Source organism: Acromyrmex echinatior, chromosome 8, assembly GCF_024713525.1.
Source record: "Acromyrmex echinatior isolate Ae372 chromosome 8, ASM2471352v2, whole genome shotgun sequence".
In the NCBI taxonomy this organism is placed as follows: Eukaryota; Metazoa; Arthropoda; class Insecta; order Hymenoptera; family Formicidae; genus Acromyrmex; species Acromyrmex echinatior.
The window spans coordinates 13,283,509-13,302,315 of NC_141859.1; the positions used below are offsets into that span (position 1 = coordinate 13,283,509).

The following is an 18,807-nucleotide window of genomic DNA, read 5'->3' on the forward strand; positions in this document are numbered from 1 at the left end:
ATTTAGCCTGTAATATATGTTAGTTAACAATGTCACTTATTTAAAAAAAAGAAATTATGAAAAAAGAAAAAAGGAATTGATCATGAGATCTCTAACATTCAAATCTCGCATCTTACGCGTGAGACCACGCCGAGATCTTGCAAATTATTTCTATGAACGTGGTATATAACGCTCATAGAAAATCATAGAAATCAATATCTCGTAAATTATCGTGTTTTGAAATTATTTTTGCTATTATACAAATTGGAGGGATATATTATTAGCATAATTTATTAAAACTTATATGTTATCTATAATGTTCCTTCTGTTCTTAATTATACACATTGAGCGGCCGAAATTTTCCAGAAAGCATTTTCGGTCGCTAGAAACAAGCGACCATATATATAGAGAGAGAGAGAGAGAGGGGGGGGGAGAGGGAGAGGGAGAGAGGGAGAGAGAGAGAGAGAGAGAGAGACTCTGAAGGATAGACTCGCTGTTTCGTTCGACAAGCCCAGCTCGGCGTGCAGAGTCTCACCGATTACAATCGGAGATTCTATCCTTTTTTGTTTTTGTTCTGTCTCACTCTGTCGAAATTCTGTTTCAATAATTCGTTCTGCAATTCAAGAATAACACGCGCGCGCGCGCGCGCGCGCGCGCGTGTGTGTGTGTGTGTGTGTGTGTGTACAATAGCATACATACACACGCGTGTGCGTATGTATGCGTGCATACATATACATATACATATATTGGGTCATCTAAAAAGTATCCGCAGTACTTTGTCACTAGATATATGACCATCAACACACATCTAGTGACAAAAAACCGCGGATACTTTTTAGATGATCCAATATATATATATATAGGGTTGGCCATATTCGACGGAAAGATGTTTTTTTTTCAATCATGGGAAACGTCGTCACTCGATCTAACATCTCTGTCAAAAGTTACAGTGTTGCCAGATCTTTCCGTCGAATATGGCCAACCCTGTATATATATATATATATATATATATGTGTGTGTATTATTTTATATATATGCATCAATAATTTACTAAATAAAATGTATTTAAAAGACAGAACAGTGTAATTAAAATAATTATCTTCATTTGTATTCATATGTAAATAATATGTTTCTTGTTTAGGAAGAAATTATTTCAACAAAATTGAAATAACTAATATCATATTTATTTTATTATTTTTCCTCTCAAAAGAAAAAACTTTGACCAGGGCACGTTTATTGATATGGGCCTGAGTAGGTCGATAATTCAGATCATTTCTATGGTTCAGCGACGCACTTTTCATGACAGCGCCGCTGAAATATCGCGGAACTAAAATACTGCTTAGTTTTATGGCTTCACGTCAATTTCACTAATAATATACAAACGAAATTTTTGTATACGCCTTTCTCTTATACTAAAACTCCTACCGCGTTTCTAAAAGCATAGAATTGTTCGTTTAGGTTTTCCGCAATTCACCAGCTACTTTTTATGAACGTGCAAGATCTGAAACTCTTATATGCAGCACATATTGTGATGTGTTGACTACAGAAGCCGATAACAAAACTGTAAGTCTTCAATTTTCTTTCGTTTTTCGTATTCAAATGTAACTGGCGAATTGCATTGTTGTCGATATCTTTAATTGTGGAGAAGGATTTTTCAATCCATAAATACAATTAAGTGAAAAGAGTCTTTAATATTTAATGATAAAACTGTAAAATTTAACGAGGACACTCCAGCATCCCCTTAAAGATTATGCATTTCGCGGGTTTCTTCCGTGTCCAGATCCATTCTTGGAATGCCAACGTTTCATGAACCTTGCATGTTATCAGGGCGAAGAGCAGCCTGATACTGAGCTGTTCCTCCGGATCGTTCCTTTTTTATATTATGCTACTTGTTGGAGTGATAAGGGGGAAAAAAGAAGTGAGAAGAGGGAAAGTGGGGGAATCGGTCAGTCTTCAATAACCGGAGAATAGTTTTCCATATTTTATTTATGTTGTAGCCATTATCTTTATTGAGATTGTTAGGGTGTTTTTGTATGTCTATGGCTTCTCTATACTTTCTTGGAAAATATGATGTAATGTTGGCTATTGTGATCGTTTTGTCAAATAGTATTTGATGTTGTGTTCTGATAATGTTGATTGCGTAACGTGTTTTAGCCTGATATCACGTTAGTGTTCCTTTATCCATAGGTTGACCATTCTCTCAGTGTATTTCTCCAATGTATACTTGCCCGCAGGAACAAGGTATATTTTGTATACTCCTGCGGAGCTGAGTGGAGGTCTATGATCTTTAGGATTTCTCAGATTTGTCCTATCTTTTTGGGTGGTTTGAAGATAGTGCGGATATTGTGTTTGTTTAATATCCTTCCAATCCGTTCATGTTCTTTTGACATATGGTAGAAAGGATAAGATCCTTTCGTGTGTCAGAGACCGTTGTCTTGTTTGCATGTTTATCGATTGTTTTGATTATGTCTTTTTTGTCGTGTCCGTTTTTCAGTAAGGCTAATTTTAAATGATTGAGTTCTGTCTGTAGATGTTCTTTGTCAGAGATGGTGAAAGCTCTATGTACAAGTGAATTGATTGCAGACTATTTTTGTGCTGGGTGGTGGTGCAACTCGGCATGTAAGTATCTATCTGTGTGTGTTTTCTACACTTGATGACCTAAGTTACCGTCAACTTTCTTAGAGACAAGAACATCTAGGAAGGGGAGTTTCCGTTTTCCTCTATGTCTATAGTGAAGTGGATATTTGAATGTTAATTGTTGAGGAAAATAAAGAATTTACGGAGTTCTGCTCTGCTATGTCTCCATATTCATCCATGTCTGCCATATCACGAATATGTCGTCTACATAACGGAATCAAACTTCTGATTTCTTGAGTCGTTTCCTGAGAGCCTCTTTCTCAAAACACTCCTTGAAGATGTTGGCGATTACAGGAGAAATAGGAGAGCCCATTGCCGCTCCTGAAGTTTGTTTATAAAATTAATTGTTATAGGAGAAGTAAGTAGTTGTTAAGCAGTGCTCTATTAGCGAGATGAAGTCGGAGGGGACTTCATGTGAGGCCTTTATTATGTTTAATGTGTTTTTTTATTGGGACTTGTGTGAAAAAGGATTCTACGCCGAAACTTTCAAGCAGGTCTGTGGAACGTAATCGGATTTTTTGGATCTTTTGTATGAATCCGTTAAATTAGTTATGTGTGATTCGGATTTTCCAGTGAAGGGTTGTATTGTTTGTGCTAGGAAGCGGGATAAGTTGTACGTCGGGGAGTGTATGGCGCTGACAATCGGTCTGAGGAGGATGTTTGGTTTGCGTACTTTTGATAGTTCGTATAATCTTGGTGGGAGAGGATTTGTGGATTTTAATATTGATTTGATTTTACTGAGAATGTTGCTTTTTTTCATCAGGATCTTGGTGTTCTGCGCGATTATATTAGTTGGATCTTTGTCAAGCTTTTTGTATACTTTGTCCGAGAGAAGGTTCTTCATCTTTTTTTTTATAGTCTGATTTGTTCATTACTACTGTCGTGTTGCCTTTGTCGGCTGGAAGCGCGATGATGTCTGTGTCCCTTGGAAGGCCAATCGCTCTTGTCTAGTGATGTTTGGTGAAGGGGGTTTGGCTTTGGAAAGGATATTAATTACCTGTCTGCGGATATTATCTGCTTGTTCTGATGGGAGTTGGTAGGTGGTTGACTCTATTTGGCTGACAATCTCTTCCTTTGGAATCTTTCTAGGTACCACTGTGAAGTTAAGGCCTTTAGCAAACGCAGATAGTGTGATCTTGAGACAGGTCTTTGTTGGATAGATTCTTGATGTTAAGTAAAGAGGGTTGTGGATTTTTGTGAGGGACAAGGTTTATGTATTTGTGTTTCTGTCTTTCAGAGAATTATATGTGGGTTGTTCGTATGTTATTCGATCTAGGGTTTGTCAGATATCATGCCGCAACGTGATGGATAGGAGCATGTAGAGTTTAAATGTTTTATGGGAAATCTGGGCTATTTGTAACTTAATGAAGTAGATGCGAACACATCATGCAATCAGCATTATCAGAACACAACATCAAAACAGGATATCAAATACTGTTTAACAAAACTACCACAATAGCCAATATTACATCATACTTTCCAAGAAAGTATAGAGAAGCCATAGAGATACAAAAACACCCTAAGAATCTAAATAGAGATAATGGCTACAACATAAATAAAATATGGGAAACCATTCTCCCGATTATTGAAGACTGACCGATTCCCCCACCTTCCTCCCCACAATTGTTCTTTTTTCCTCCTTACCATTCCAACAAGTAGTATAAAAAAGGAACGAACCGAAGGAACAGCTCAGCTATCAAGCTGCTCCTCGCCCTGATGAAGTGGACTGCAAGGTTCACGAAAAGTTGGCATTCCAAGAATGGATCTGGACACGGAGGAAACCCGCGAAACGTATAATCTTTATATAGAAAGCACCCGTAGAAGTCTCAAGAATATTATCAAAGACACATACTACTGTTACTCGGAAATACCAAAAAAAATGGTTCCTCCTCCATCGCAAAGAGAAATTGAACTCGAATCTAAATAATTCAAACTTACTGGCATAACCGCGCCAACTAACAAGTACTTGTTTATTAGTCCCTCGTTCTCTACTCTTTATCACGCGATATATCGACGATAAACTGTTCTTCCTGTAAGTTTTTCTCAACTCGAGTTAATTCTTCCTCATAAAAAATACCGTCTATGACGTCTACTTCGTCTATGACGTCTACTTCGTCTATGACGTCTACCGTCTATGACGTCTACTTCGTCTGCTAAATCTCGCAGTTCATACATGTTAAGGTACCAATCGGTAACACGGTAAATATCTCCTCGTTCCATTCGTATCCTTTTCAAAGGCGTCTTTCGTTCTACTTATACGAATGAGATCTCCGACGCGATATTTAACCTTTCGCGCAAGTTTCGTTTTTTCAACGACGAACTATATTTTCACGAGCGATACATGCGTTTTCTCTCGTTATTACCGCAGGTTGCATTCTCATGGACGAGTGTGACGCGTGTGATTGCAAGCGCATACAATATCCTGAAGAACATCGATGTAGCATCGCGAATTTTTATGCGTGAAGTAACATTCGCTCCTTCAGTGTTCTATTGAAGCGCTCGACGATGGCGCTTGACGATTACCTGAAAACGAATGTCGTTTTCTTTAAGAAATTTCTGCATTGATTGCGCGACAAAATCTTTGCCCTTATCCGTTTGTAAGTATACGGGTACTTGTCCTTCGCTTTTCACTAATACGCGTTAGAAAACTTTATCACGTAGTTTTGTCGCGTAACTGTTCTGCCCGTATATTCTGACGTATTTATTTAGTACATCGATAATTACTAACAGATAGGAATAACCGTCATTGTAATTTTTTAGATTTCGTTCTATTAAATCTGCTTCCCACACTTCGTCAATGTTTGTTATGTTGTAATGCAATCATGGACATTTTCTACGCAATGGTCGATGTAATGTGTATGCGTCTTGCGATTCGAGCTAGCGCACTTCTCCCCGTGAGAAATTCGGTTTCACAACACGAATTAGATTATCCACCGTCGAATGCCACCTGCATATTGCGACGGATCATAGTATAATTTTTCAAATGTCATCATTATTTTAGTTTTTTCTAACCGAGTAACCGATTTTTTTTGGTTTGTAAAGATGCGGGGATAGTTTTTTGTATACGAGAAAGAATCAGCGAGCTTTCCTCGTCTATTTCTTATTCATAATTTTTACGTTTTTCTCTTTTCTTGCGCTCTCGATACAATCGGCAAAGTGCTTTCGTTATAAAAGGTGTGGAACTCGCCCGAGGTTTTACGCTGTTTATACTAACACTGTGCATGGATAATAATCTTTTATTTCTCACTAGCGCAGAAAGTATGTTCAACGCACGGAATAATAGCGCAAACTGATTTCTACCCACTACTTTCACAGTTTTTTTTCTCGCACATTGCGACGTTTATCAAGTCACTGATATATGAATCTTTCACGACGTTACCATCTATAGTCACGATTCCATGCTCGTCCCAATTAATTCTATCAGATACAGCTTTTCGAAACAAAAGTTTCATCAGTAAGTACGCATGCTTATGATAAGATTTCGGTGCGCTTTTCACTATTTCTTCAATGCTTTTCATCGCGTCATTATTCCTCGCATGATTATGCTCGCTCGAAATTCCAAAATTTTTCGTAATAATATCGGTGTTACCGATGGAATGTGCCAATGGTATGTCAGCTGTTTGCGTGAGATCGTGAAAAACACCATCATTCGTCGTCTCGTTATCAGCGGAGGCATCTTGTGTAGTATTGTCTTCTGCATTTTCGTTTTCGTTGCGTATGTCTTTCTGTCTTCGTGTTCCTTGGATATCGCAGGTATCGTCATAATGCCTCTCTATACATTTTCCATCTCTCACTTTTGTCACGCGGCCAGTCAGAATTAAGAATACGACTCATCTCCGCATTGAGTCGTGTTAAATGAGTTCCGGGGGTTTGCGTTGTATTATTAGTGCTCGCTGTGTTATCCTAATTTTATGGTACTGCGATTTCTTTTGACTCTCCGCCAGCGAATGATGTCGGATTCTGATGTAGCTGATGTTGTATTCTCTCGAAATTTTCCGTCGAAATTAAAATCATTTTTTTTACGCTTTCCATAACGTTTTATCCCCGCTATTTCGTTCCTTCGATAATAAGGTCGTTTTTTTCACAACGTTCGAGCGAGACGTTACCTTTGAGTGTATTAAAAACACATTCACAGATACAACGAATTAGATTTTCGTCAATGCCTTGTTGTGCGTTGATTTTTATTCAAGTGATAACCCCGAGAGGAGACAGGCATTTCTCTTATCGATCGAATGTGAGGCGATTTTCGTTGTGCACTGTGCGATTTCTTGTCACTTATCTTCATCGCGAGAAAAATCTACGACTGACACGTATGATTGCCCGTACTCGCCTTTTATGAATCCGCTGGAAAATGATCTACGCGGTACGTAATGAATTGTATCCTCAGGAAAAATATACGTTTGAAATCGATACTCCGGGGTTGATAGTTGATTTCAGATCGAGCAGCAAATAGTAGTGAGGCCTCGACGTAGCGTCATAGTATGCCTCTTCTAGGAATTTTGAATCGTCGGGATAGACTTAGGGGATAGACTTGACGCGCTAAATGACGAATTTGAGCGCGATCACGATTTTTGAATAGCAATTTAAATGAGTTGAACAACGACGATGTAATTCGCGTTGAGCGATATATCGCGTTGACTATCCCCCTGATGGAAGAGATTCTGCGATATAAGAATAACTGAGATATAAGAATAACTGAGATTCTTGTGATGACTGCTTTTAGTGAAAAGATCCACGATCGTCGCACGACGACGAATATCTCTCATAAGATCGTTGATTATCACTAATTTCGGAGAAAGCGGATCGTTCGAGTAATCTTCCGGACGGGGTAAACTTTCGCGAAATTCAATTATGTTCTTCTTCGTCACTTTAGTATTACCGCATTCGCAACTCTGTTCATCTTCGAGGGCTTTTTCACGGATTTTTCACGGGCTCTTTTCATATTGTAATTGACGATAGACTTCTTGCCATTCCGCATAATAAAACAAAATTCTCTCGAAATGTATGTCGAACATGAAAGATAAATACCAGAGAAAAATCTTTACAAAAATCATTTTCCCACATCCAGTCGGACCGCATACGATCCATGGATGTTTCCAGCGTACGTCCATTTTGCGAAATGAGCTACTCTATTACCGTGCAAAGCTTCAAAAGCAAATAAAAGGAAAAATGGTGCTTAATAATATTTGCAAGAATATACAAAGGAAAAAAATTTAAGAAGGGGAATAAGATCAACGCGGCGGAGGACCCCACGCGCGCTCGTGTCAGCGTATCCCCGACGTAGGCTAGACCGATGAGAGCACTGCGGCGTCTTCCGAGCTGATTCTTGCTGCGGTGCGACTCGTATAAGCTTATCCGCGACGAAGTCAGCAATTTCTTCGGGAAATATCATTGCCGCTAACGAGCTTATACGCGATGCCGAGTGAAAAGCTTATGATGGATGAGGCAAAAGGAAGGTGCAAAAAAATTTTCTTGTGATATAAATATTTCCCAAGTCTGTCAGGAGCTATTGCATATCCATTCTGAAGTATTTAAATGGTAAATTATTATTATGTAATAAACACAGGTAATATTATTATTTAATTATTATTATGTATGAGGCCTTTTTTACAAAACTTTTCTCATTTTCAAGTATTAGATTGCGGTGTGACTTGTCGATTTTACCTCAACTAACTACACTATTAAAAACTTTATTTTTGAAGCTGAACTAGTTTGGTATAGCAACTATATTAATTTGAATCATATTTTAAGATTGATTATTGAAGCATCTTCTTGTTTATCTAAGAAAGAATTGCCATCGCATTTGCATTTAATTATTGGTGACATTATGTTGACATTATGTTGTTATAAACAATAATTTAAATGAGTTGCATAGGTAATTGTTTTAAACATAAAAACTGTAAACAGTAGAAATATTATAGTATAATTTAATTTTTGTAGAGCACTCATTTAGGAATGTGAGATAACGTATAATTAATTTAGTAGACAGTCGCTAATTATTACTTGTTTCGTTTGACAGAGAAAAAGTATTTGAAATTTTTATTATGATCTTACCAATCCTACTCCTGAAATCGAGCATAGATAACATCGTAATTCGTATGATCAGTCAAATTTTACGTTTTAAGGAATGGATTCGGGAAGAATTGATAGCTAAACATGAGTTATCGGTAAGTTATATGTTTTCCAATGAATTATGGTATAATAATTTCATTTAAGAGGAATTTAAACCATTTGGATTGGAATAAGAAAATCCTTCAATAAGAGATACGTATACTTAGGTTTCATTTTATAAAAATTAAAATTAGTACGATTTTTTGGATTAAGTAAATAATAATTTCCATTATAATATACTCAATAAGTTGGGTTGCCTATCTGCCTATGGGCATGCATTACGGGTAATACAGAATATGACTATATCGTAAGTCCGGCGGGAAATGAGACAAGAGAAATTAAATTTTATTCTGATGTAGTGTAAAATTTAAAAAACACAAGTAGTACTATTTCTTAGTATTTATACAAACTTACCTTTCAAAAAAAAGGTAAAAAAAGCGCTAAGTGCTTTTCGTGAAGAATCATTTGGGCCGGTTTCACCAACGCCAATTACTTAATTGGCCATGGAACTGATTAATTGTATTTGCTGTAGTAGAATTGACCACTTATAGTTGACAGTTAATTACCGATTCGGCTTAATCGGTGAAACTGGCTCTTTGTATATAATACTAAGTATCCAATCCAATTAATAGTAGTTTTAATTTTTTTTCAAAGATATTCTTATTGAAGTCTTCTTAATCCAACCTCTCTAAGTAATGGCAACTTTAATTCTCTGTCAAAAATTATTACTCTTCGAAAAAAATGAATGTGTCTAATGAAAAATTAAAATCCAGATGCTATAATCTTAACTAATCAAGTTAAGTTCTATCAAATTAAAAAGTAAGACACAAATGGTCTCTTGTTATTTATTTAACTCTAATAATATATATCATTCGTATAAAAAATTTGATATCTACAAAATTGGCGCCAAGTCAAATTCCATGTAATTCGGATATCAAATTATATAAATAATATTAATTTTAATGATACGTACCATTCCTTTAAAAGATTTGATATCAAGAATTAGCGCAAAGTTAAATCCCATTTCTTTATACCATGCCAAATTAAATAAATTAATGAATATTAATCTAATGATATATATTATTTATATAAAAGAATTAATATCAACAACTGTGGCGTCAAGTTAAATTCTACTATCAAAATCAAAAGTAAAACCCAAGTGATATTATCTTTATTATTATTTACTTAATCCAAATCGTACTATCTTTAATTTTTGAAATGAAACCTAAGTATACCTTATAGAAGGACCTTCCTATTCCAATCCAAATGGTTTAAATTCCTCTTAAATGAAATTATTATATCACAATTCATTGAAAAACATATAATTTACTGATAACTCATGTTTAGCTATCAATTCTTCCCGGATCCATTCCTTAAACCGTAAAACTATTTGACTGATCATACGAATTACGACGTCATCTATGCTCGATTTCAGGAATAGGCTTGGTAAGATCGTAACAAAGATTTCAAATACTTTTTCTCTGTCAAACGAAACAAGTAATAATTAGCGACTGTCTACTAAATTAATTATACGTTATCTCACATATTCCTAAATGAATGCTCTACAAAAATTAAATTATACTACTTCTACTGTGTTTATAGTTTTTACTTTTTATTTAAAACAATTACCTGTGTAACTCATTTAAATTGCTGTTCAACATAATGTCACCAATAATTAAATGCAAATGCGATTGCAATCCTTTCTTAGATAAACAAAAAAATGCTTCAATAATCAGTCTTAAAATATGATTCAAATTAATACAGTTGCTATACCGAACTAGTCCAGCTTTCGAAAACAAAGTTTTTAATAGTTTAATTAGTTGAGGTAAAGTCGACGAGTCGCACAGCAATCTAATACTTGAAAATGAGAAAAGTTTCGTAAAAAAGGCCTCATACATAATAATAATTAGATAATAATATTACTTGTATTTATTACATAATAATAATTTACCATTTAAATACTTCAGAATAGATGTGCAATAGTTCCTGACAAACTTGGGAAATTATTTGTTGCAGTTAAACGAAGGTGTGAACTATATATGAATTTTACAGTCCTAAATTTTGTTCCCAACATCCTTCCGTAAATTCCATTTGAGAAAAATCTTTTTGACGTTTTCTGGATTCATTAATAAGAAGTTTTATTTTACCATAAAGAAACCTCGATAGAAAATTTTTCATATCATGAAACGTATCTTTAAATCAACGCTTCATACGTTTGACGCTATAATCATCCTGATTCAACGTATTCCACAATCGATTGCATAATTACAATTTGCTCAAAATTGTAATCTCTGTGTAACTCTCAACTTTCTCATCTGGACATACTTTGAGCCAAACGTCAGACATTAGTGGCATCAATAAATTTACATATTTTACAAATTCTTCTATAAGTAAGGTTTCTTTCTCACGATTATCTATCGAAACCATATCTTCGTCAAGATTAATTTCACAAAATTAAGTGGCACTATCGCTATAAACTGGAATATATTTTTTCATTTTCACAAACGGAAGCATAATCGATGGTATACCTATACAAAGTTTCCTGTAATTAACAAATTTACATTAGTACTTTTGGAATGTAATGTTGTCATTAATTGTGCCACAAAGCTACCTTCATTATGTAACTTGCATATCATATCCAAAAAATTAAGTAATATTTTATGATTACTACCTTTCACCAACATGCACTATTACAATTTTGTACAAGCACATCTAAGAAAAGTAGAGAATCTTCTTTCATACGTGGATCAATATGTCATTGCACAATTCAGATACGATATTATACAATATAATTTCATGCAAAGATGTCAACTGTTTCTTTGAGATAAGGCTAAGAATAAAATTAAGTGCATGAAATGAATTTGTGCGTATTTCTTTTTCTTTATTAAGAAATAAAGTTGCGATACCATGTAACAGAGAATTCAATTGTGAATGTAAAGATTTTAAAGGATTTTGTAACAAGATGTCTTTTAATTGTTTCAAAGCACCTTGTCTCACAGTTGAATTGTGATGCCGAAAACGTGTTAATAAATCTTGAAAATACATTACAAGTTACACAATAATGTACGTACAAGGTCGAATTATAACGTACTAAACAATTAGGTTTATGCAAGACATCAACATTCGATAATTGTTGAATTTAGTCTTCTCATCTCCTCGAGGTTGATAAAATTAGACCCATTTTTGCACGCGTTTTTGCACTACATGAACAAATGGCAAAAAAATGTGTCGCTCTGCCCCGTAAATCGAGTTATTAATTGTCAAAGTTGACAGATATCCAGATTAGGAAATTTGTTGTATCGATGGCATCGAGAGTTAAATAAATTTTCTGCTTTACAGACAAATATTTAATCAAGACATATACTCTGCTGTAAAAATAAAAATTATATAAAAAATAATTTGTATTCTTAAAGCAAAGAATGCGTTCTTGAAGCAAAGAATTTATGTAATTTAAGCAGAAAATACTTACTCTAGTTTCAATTACATGTTCTCAACATGTTTCAATCTCATGTCCTTCTATGCCATCGATATGATAGATTTCCTAACTTGAATATCATCAACAACTTTAACAATTAATATCTCGGTCTACGGGGTAAAGCGATACATTTTTTTTGCTAGATTCGTGCAAAAATGTGTCAAGTAAATCTAATTTGTGTAATTGCAGAAGCAGAAAATCACGTGTTCCTCTATGCCAACGATGTGACGGATTTCCTAACCTAAACTATCTCACTTTAATTTCAAAAGTGTACACTAGTCATCAGCCACAGAAAACAGACATGTGTGACTATGCATTGCTAGCGCCACACTTGCCTCTTGCGCCAAAAATTAGCTCTCGAGTTCGTCCGTCATATCACCCAGAAAATTACCCGTACATGCTCGTTCGGATTACCTGTACTTAAGTATACTGACATGAGTCAGTATCGTAATATAAAACACGTCTATCTAATTTTTATAAATATTCATATAATTTTAATCGCGTTAACGCTGTCGTATTTGTTGCAAATACGACGTTGTTATTGGGGAAGTCACGACCGCCTCTTCGCCACGAAATATATATTACCTCGTTGACAGGTAATATATCAGTTATATCATGCTCCGAACTCGTCAGTAAAGTACGTCATACGCTGGTAGGATTTTATGATTTCGGTATTAAGCAAATTGTTTCGCTAGCCGAAGTTTTCCCAAAATAAATTTAGACATAGCTTAGCGACCGAGCGTAAACCAGGATTCCGTGTAATGTTATTTCTGTCGAGAACGATATCCTCAGTTATTTCCTCAGATGTCGTTCTTTAGTCTCGACATTGTTGTCCTTGCATTCGTTCGGTCATCCGCTAGCTTCCTGTTTTAATTGTAAAAATGTATTTATATATTCGGTGAACAATCCTCCCCACCGTGTATTGAGATCGTATCGCATGACTTTATACTCACTTTATTTATCAAGCTCGTCACAAAATAGTCCTTCTTGATGGCTTTGTGTAATTCGCAGGATACTCAAGTATACCTTCGAATTCATGCTCTTCGGGACGATTGTGAGTGCACGTTGCCTGCGAGAATGTTTCGCAACAGCTCCGATACAAGGCGAAAAGCAACTTTCCTTTTATCCTATACGAGAGTATCGGGTCAAATAAATTACGCGATGGGAGTACTTTACACCATACAAGATCCTCGACAGAATCAAAATTAATATTTGGCGTTTTGCCGATTAATTCGCTACATTTCTCGCCGATATAAATATCGGAGTGACCGTACGGGAAAGTACCCGTTTTCAACACATATGGATACAGAGAGCATACGTATCCACATAGCGTATTTTCTCTCTGTATCCGTAATTTCGTACCGGATAACAATGTGCGACCACCGAAAACGCATCACGCGGATCGAGAGGATCGGATTTTATTAACGTATAATTCTTGAGAAAATCACTCATCTCGGGATTTTCACGCATTTCCCAGTCGAAATCGCACTCCCATTTTTCTATAACGTGGTAGCCGTTTTCGAAGGCAATATGTCGATGCGTGAGTTCGTTCGTAACGCGTCAATTGTATCATTATGATCTGCGGATGAAAGCGTTCTGTCGCGATTCACTTGACAGCACGGCGGACAACTATGCCAGAAACACCCGTGAAACTAAAACACGTAACGTTGCATTCCGTTTGCCGACTACCGACTCGTAGTATCCATCAACGCGCCGTCAATTTCGTATTCTCATCCCACGTGAATTATGCGATGACCGAGTTCGCGCTCCTTCTACATTAGTCACTTTAAAGCTTTTCGCGAATGTCTGTCCGCATTTCTATATCCGCCCGAAGGAATGATTCCTATTTCTTCCTCGCACAAAAAGTTTTTGCGAAAAACTTTCATGGATGAGGAAGCGATAGTTATGCATTCCTCGAATGGACATACATTACCGCATTCTAGAAAGATTTTTCTAAACGCCATGCACGAGTGTCGGAGAATATCTACATCATTACGGCAATATTTAACAATTTCGAGTTGAAAATTAAAATTAAAGTTTAACTGTATCATTTCCTCGTAAATTTCGTAAACCGTTCACGTTTTTCGGGCTTCATTTGATCGGGAGAATAATATCGCGTATCGGGTATCGGACCGATGTACATTTGATTCGCCTTTGTATTAAATAAATGAGGAAAGACGCCTTTACCCAATGTATCCTTCAGCCTGAAAAGCTTTGGGCAAATCAGATAATCGCATCGGCAAATATTAGGGGCATTAAAAGCCACTGTTCACGTTTAGATGGCAGTAACTGCGTATGCTATGGTCAGAGACATCTGCTACTTATATCATTTTTAAATGTGAACATTTCCTACTAAAATTCAGTCAACAGACGTCATCCTTGGTTACATATGTGCTTTTCTATAACTGAATTAAAATGGAACGTGATAAGTTGTTTTTCCGATGTGTACTTTTACACTATTTTGATTTGAAAAAAAGTGCAGCTGAAACTCATCGATTGCTTGCGGAAATTTATGGTGAATCTGCTCCATCGGAAACAGTATGTAGAGACTGGTTTCGACGATTCAAAAGTGGTGACTGTGACGTTCACGACAAACAACGAACAGGTCAACCGAAAAAATTCGAAGATGAACAACTGCAAGCTCTATTGGAAGAAAATCCAGCTCAAACACTCAAAGAATTGTCTCAACAACTGAAAGTCGATAAATCAACTATTTTTCGACGTTTACAAGCTATGGGAAAGATTCAGAAAGAAGAAAAATGGCAGCCACATGAATTGACCGAAAATGCCATTGCTAACCGTTTAAACATCTCAATTTCTTTGTTTGCAAAGCATAACAAGAAGAGTTTCTTGTGGCGTATCGTGACCGGCGATGAAAAATGGATCTTTTTCAACAACCCAAACGCAAAGAATCATGGGTTGATCCTGGCCAACCATCAATATCGACTCCAAAGCGAAATATCCACGGTCACAAAGCAATGCTCTGTATTTGGTGGGATATGGAAGGTGTCGTGTATTATGAGCTGCTTAAACCGAACGAAACAATCACCACCGAGCGTTATCAACAACAATTGGAACGTTTGAATGATAATTTGATGCAAAAACGACCATCAATTGCATCAAATCATCGAAAGGTGATTTTACTCCATGATAACGCTCGACCGCATGTTGCTATAGCCGTGAAACAAACACTGATAGATCTCGAATGGGAGGTTCTCCCGCACTCAGCGTATTCTCCGGACTTAACACCAAGCGATTATCATCTGTTCCGATCGATGCAACATGCTCTAGAAGATACACACTTCCATAATTATAGCGAAGTCGAAAATTGGATTGCTGAATGGATTGACTCAAAAGACAGACTATTCTTTCGTCGTGGAATTCAACTTCTGCCTGAAAAGTGGCAAAAAGTCATAGCTTCCGAGAGAAAATACTTTGATTGAGGTATTCATATATTTTGTTATTGAAATAAGTGCTCAAATATAAAGAAAAAACAGCGGCTTTTAATGCAAACCCCTAATAATTTACGCTATCTATAAATTTAGTGTTCTCGACCGTCATCACGATAATTTTCGTTTAAAATTACCCGCGGTTCTTCCATAATTACCGAGTTTTCGACTAAATATTTCAAAATGAATTGCGCGTCGAACACTTTCGCATTATGTGCTATACAAATGATCTTTTTGAAACATTTTGTTGTTCGCGTTACGAGATTAACAAATTGTTTAACCGGATAATTTCGAAATATAAACTCGCGCACTCCGCACCGACGACATAACGCTGACATATCCTCTATCCCTGCACATGTTTCGTAAATCTGTTGCATTACGCAAAGAGTCGAAACATGAATTTGTACGTTTTCGGTTTCTTCACATGTCTGGTCCTGTTGCGTTTCGAAATCGTAGAACACGAATGCGACGCGATCTCTTTTGTATTTATAATTTGCTCTACCTTCGGACTCATTCTCGCTTCTGTGTGCAGTTTCTTCCTATACCGTTGTACTACTCGTACCTTCCTCCGGATTCTCGGTAACGACTTTACATCGAAGAGAGCGCATGAAGCAAAAATGATTCGAAGGCTGCTGCGATCGGCAAGTTTTACAATACGCTGTCTTGCATTCGTGCTTCGATTTTGACTTTAAAATCGTCCGCAATTGTAACAAATTTTTATCGATTCGCAAACGCTTGCAAGGAGATTGCTCGTAAGATCTTTCTGCGCGATGACGTTCGAAACATGAAGTAAAACATACGATTACACATTTCGCACCTAATTAGACTCGCGTCGGGGGATTCGCACGACGGAATGGCATAATAGCGTGGGCATTTTTTTGTGCAGCGGTGACCTCTATCTTTACGATAGCCCATGTTACACGTGACGCAATATCCCCCGCAAGAGCCAGCAGTGGCTTTTACATTTAATATCGGATTGTAATGACTACCTGAACCTACATTCGTAATACATTATATTTAATCTAATAGAGAGCTTACGCCTTAAAGAGGTAAGTAATGCACAACTGTCAAATAACGGATTCTCGCCGCGTCCGAAAGTGCTAAAATTGTACACCATTATAGCAATATTTTCAGCAGCCAGATACCGTTGAAAACGCTCAAATTCCGCATCCCTCCTCGGGAATTGTGATTCCAGTGTTTGTCGTTAGTTTTCTCGCTAATTCGGATTGTAACAAAGAATTCTGACGTCTTATATAGTTCCATTTTTCATGGAGTTCATCCATTCGTAAATTTCCATGTTCGCAATGCATTCGCGCCACTACAAGGGAACGTGGAAAACACAAATTATCTGAATTATTTAATTGCAAAATGGAGCGTTTTGCTACGTTTTCGCGCGTTAAACGATTTGACTTTGCACCGCAGGTGCCGCGACGTTGAAAACATGTATGTCGAAATTTTCAATATCGATTCCTCCAGTACTTTAACCTACCGAACTTACGAGTCCCCATATATCCTCGGAAGTTAAGTCGCGTACCGGATGAAGCGACAGTCCTGCCGGATACACTAGATTCGCTGAATCGGACAATATTTCAACGTAATTGCCCAATTCGTACGAACGTATCGCATATGCATAGATTTCGCAGAACGCGTTTTCTAATGATATTCGCGCTTTCGGATATTGGCCGTATCGCGAAACTTGCCTCTCTTCCGAGAATACCGAAATTTCTGAAGCGTCGCGAATTTTCCGCCCGTAAACTCTAAGAAATTAAATTGTTCACCAACCTCGTGGCGATAATGACTGTTGCTGCTGTTGCTGCTGATGTTGATGATGATCCTAGATAACATTATGACATCCATTGTATATACATTGCATATACATCAGAGGATATGACATATCTTATACATATACAATGAGATATAAGCGACGTACATTCGATATAGTAGATATATGTAAATTCAATGTATGCGCATTATATTATTATATATATCCATGCAATACATATGTGTATATTTGCCAAATATTTTATGTTTATGTGCACATACAGAGAAGTACATAGCAAATACCTTCCTTCATATACACAGTGCGACAAATATGTTCCCGAACACGAACCACATTTCAGCAACCAGTGGCGACATCTGTGCGTTCAAACATGCATTTTAAAGGTTGAACATTTTGCTATCATCTGTCAAAGTTTCATTCATTTTGGTTGACATATAACGAAGATATGACAGTTCATGTTAAACAAGATTTTGGTCGAGGTAGAAATTTTAATATGGAACAAAGAGCAGTGATTAAATTTAACGCAAAACTTGAAAAAGTGCATCAGAAACATTCCGATCGATGCAACAAGTTTATGGCAGTCAATGTCTAGGTCGTACAGCTGTTTTTGAGTGGCATAAGCGTTTTTTGGAAGGCAGAGAGACCCTTGATGATGACAAAAAATCAGGACGGCCAATTTTGGTTCGAACACCCGAAATGATCGAAAAAGTACGTGATTTTGTTGCAAACGATCGCAATGCATCACTAAAAATGATGGAGGAGGCTTTAAATATCAGTAGAGAAACGATTCGAACCATATTACATGAAGATTTGGGTAAAACGAAGGTTTGTGCGAAGTTTGTTCCATACACATTAAAAAGCGATCAAAAATCAGCGAGAATCAATTATTCCAGAGACATCGTTGCAGCAAATAAGCCGCAGAAAATAATTCAAACTTCCTAAAATCAATTGTTACGGGTGATGAAACATGGTGTTTTCAATATGATCCAGAAACTAAGCGTCAAAGTGCGGAATGGAAGTCAAAAAATTCACTACAAGCAAAAAAAGTACGAAAAGTTCCATCAAAAATCAAGACAATGCTCATCACATTCTTTGATAGCAAAGGTGTTATCCACAAAGAGTTTGTTCGAACTGGCCAAACAATTGGTGCATATTATCTCGAAGTTTTAAAGCGATTGATGGGCAGAATTCGCCCCAAATATCGTGATCCAGAAAATTGCTCTTTGTTGCATGATAATGCACCGAGTCACACTTCATTGATTGTCCGTCAATGTTTGGCTCGAAATCGTGTCTCTGTGTTAAATCATCCACCATATTCATCTGATTTGGCCCCCTGCGACTTCTCATTATTCCCAAAATTGAAATTGAAATTGAAA

The 18,807-nt window shown here is 36.6% G+C and overlaps 2 pseudogenes; both read right to left on the reverse strand.

Moving 5' to 3' along the window:
* Positions 1-6,887: 6,887 nt before the first annotated feature.
* On the reverse strand, positions 6,888-8,057 carry LOC147908809 (uncharacterized; annotated as a pseudogene).
* Positions 8,058-8,840: 783 nt separating this feature from the next.
* Positions 8,841-12,593, reverse strand: LOC147908810 (uncharacterized; annotated as a pseudogene).
* Positions 12,594-18,807: the final 6,214 nt, after the last annotated feature.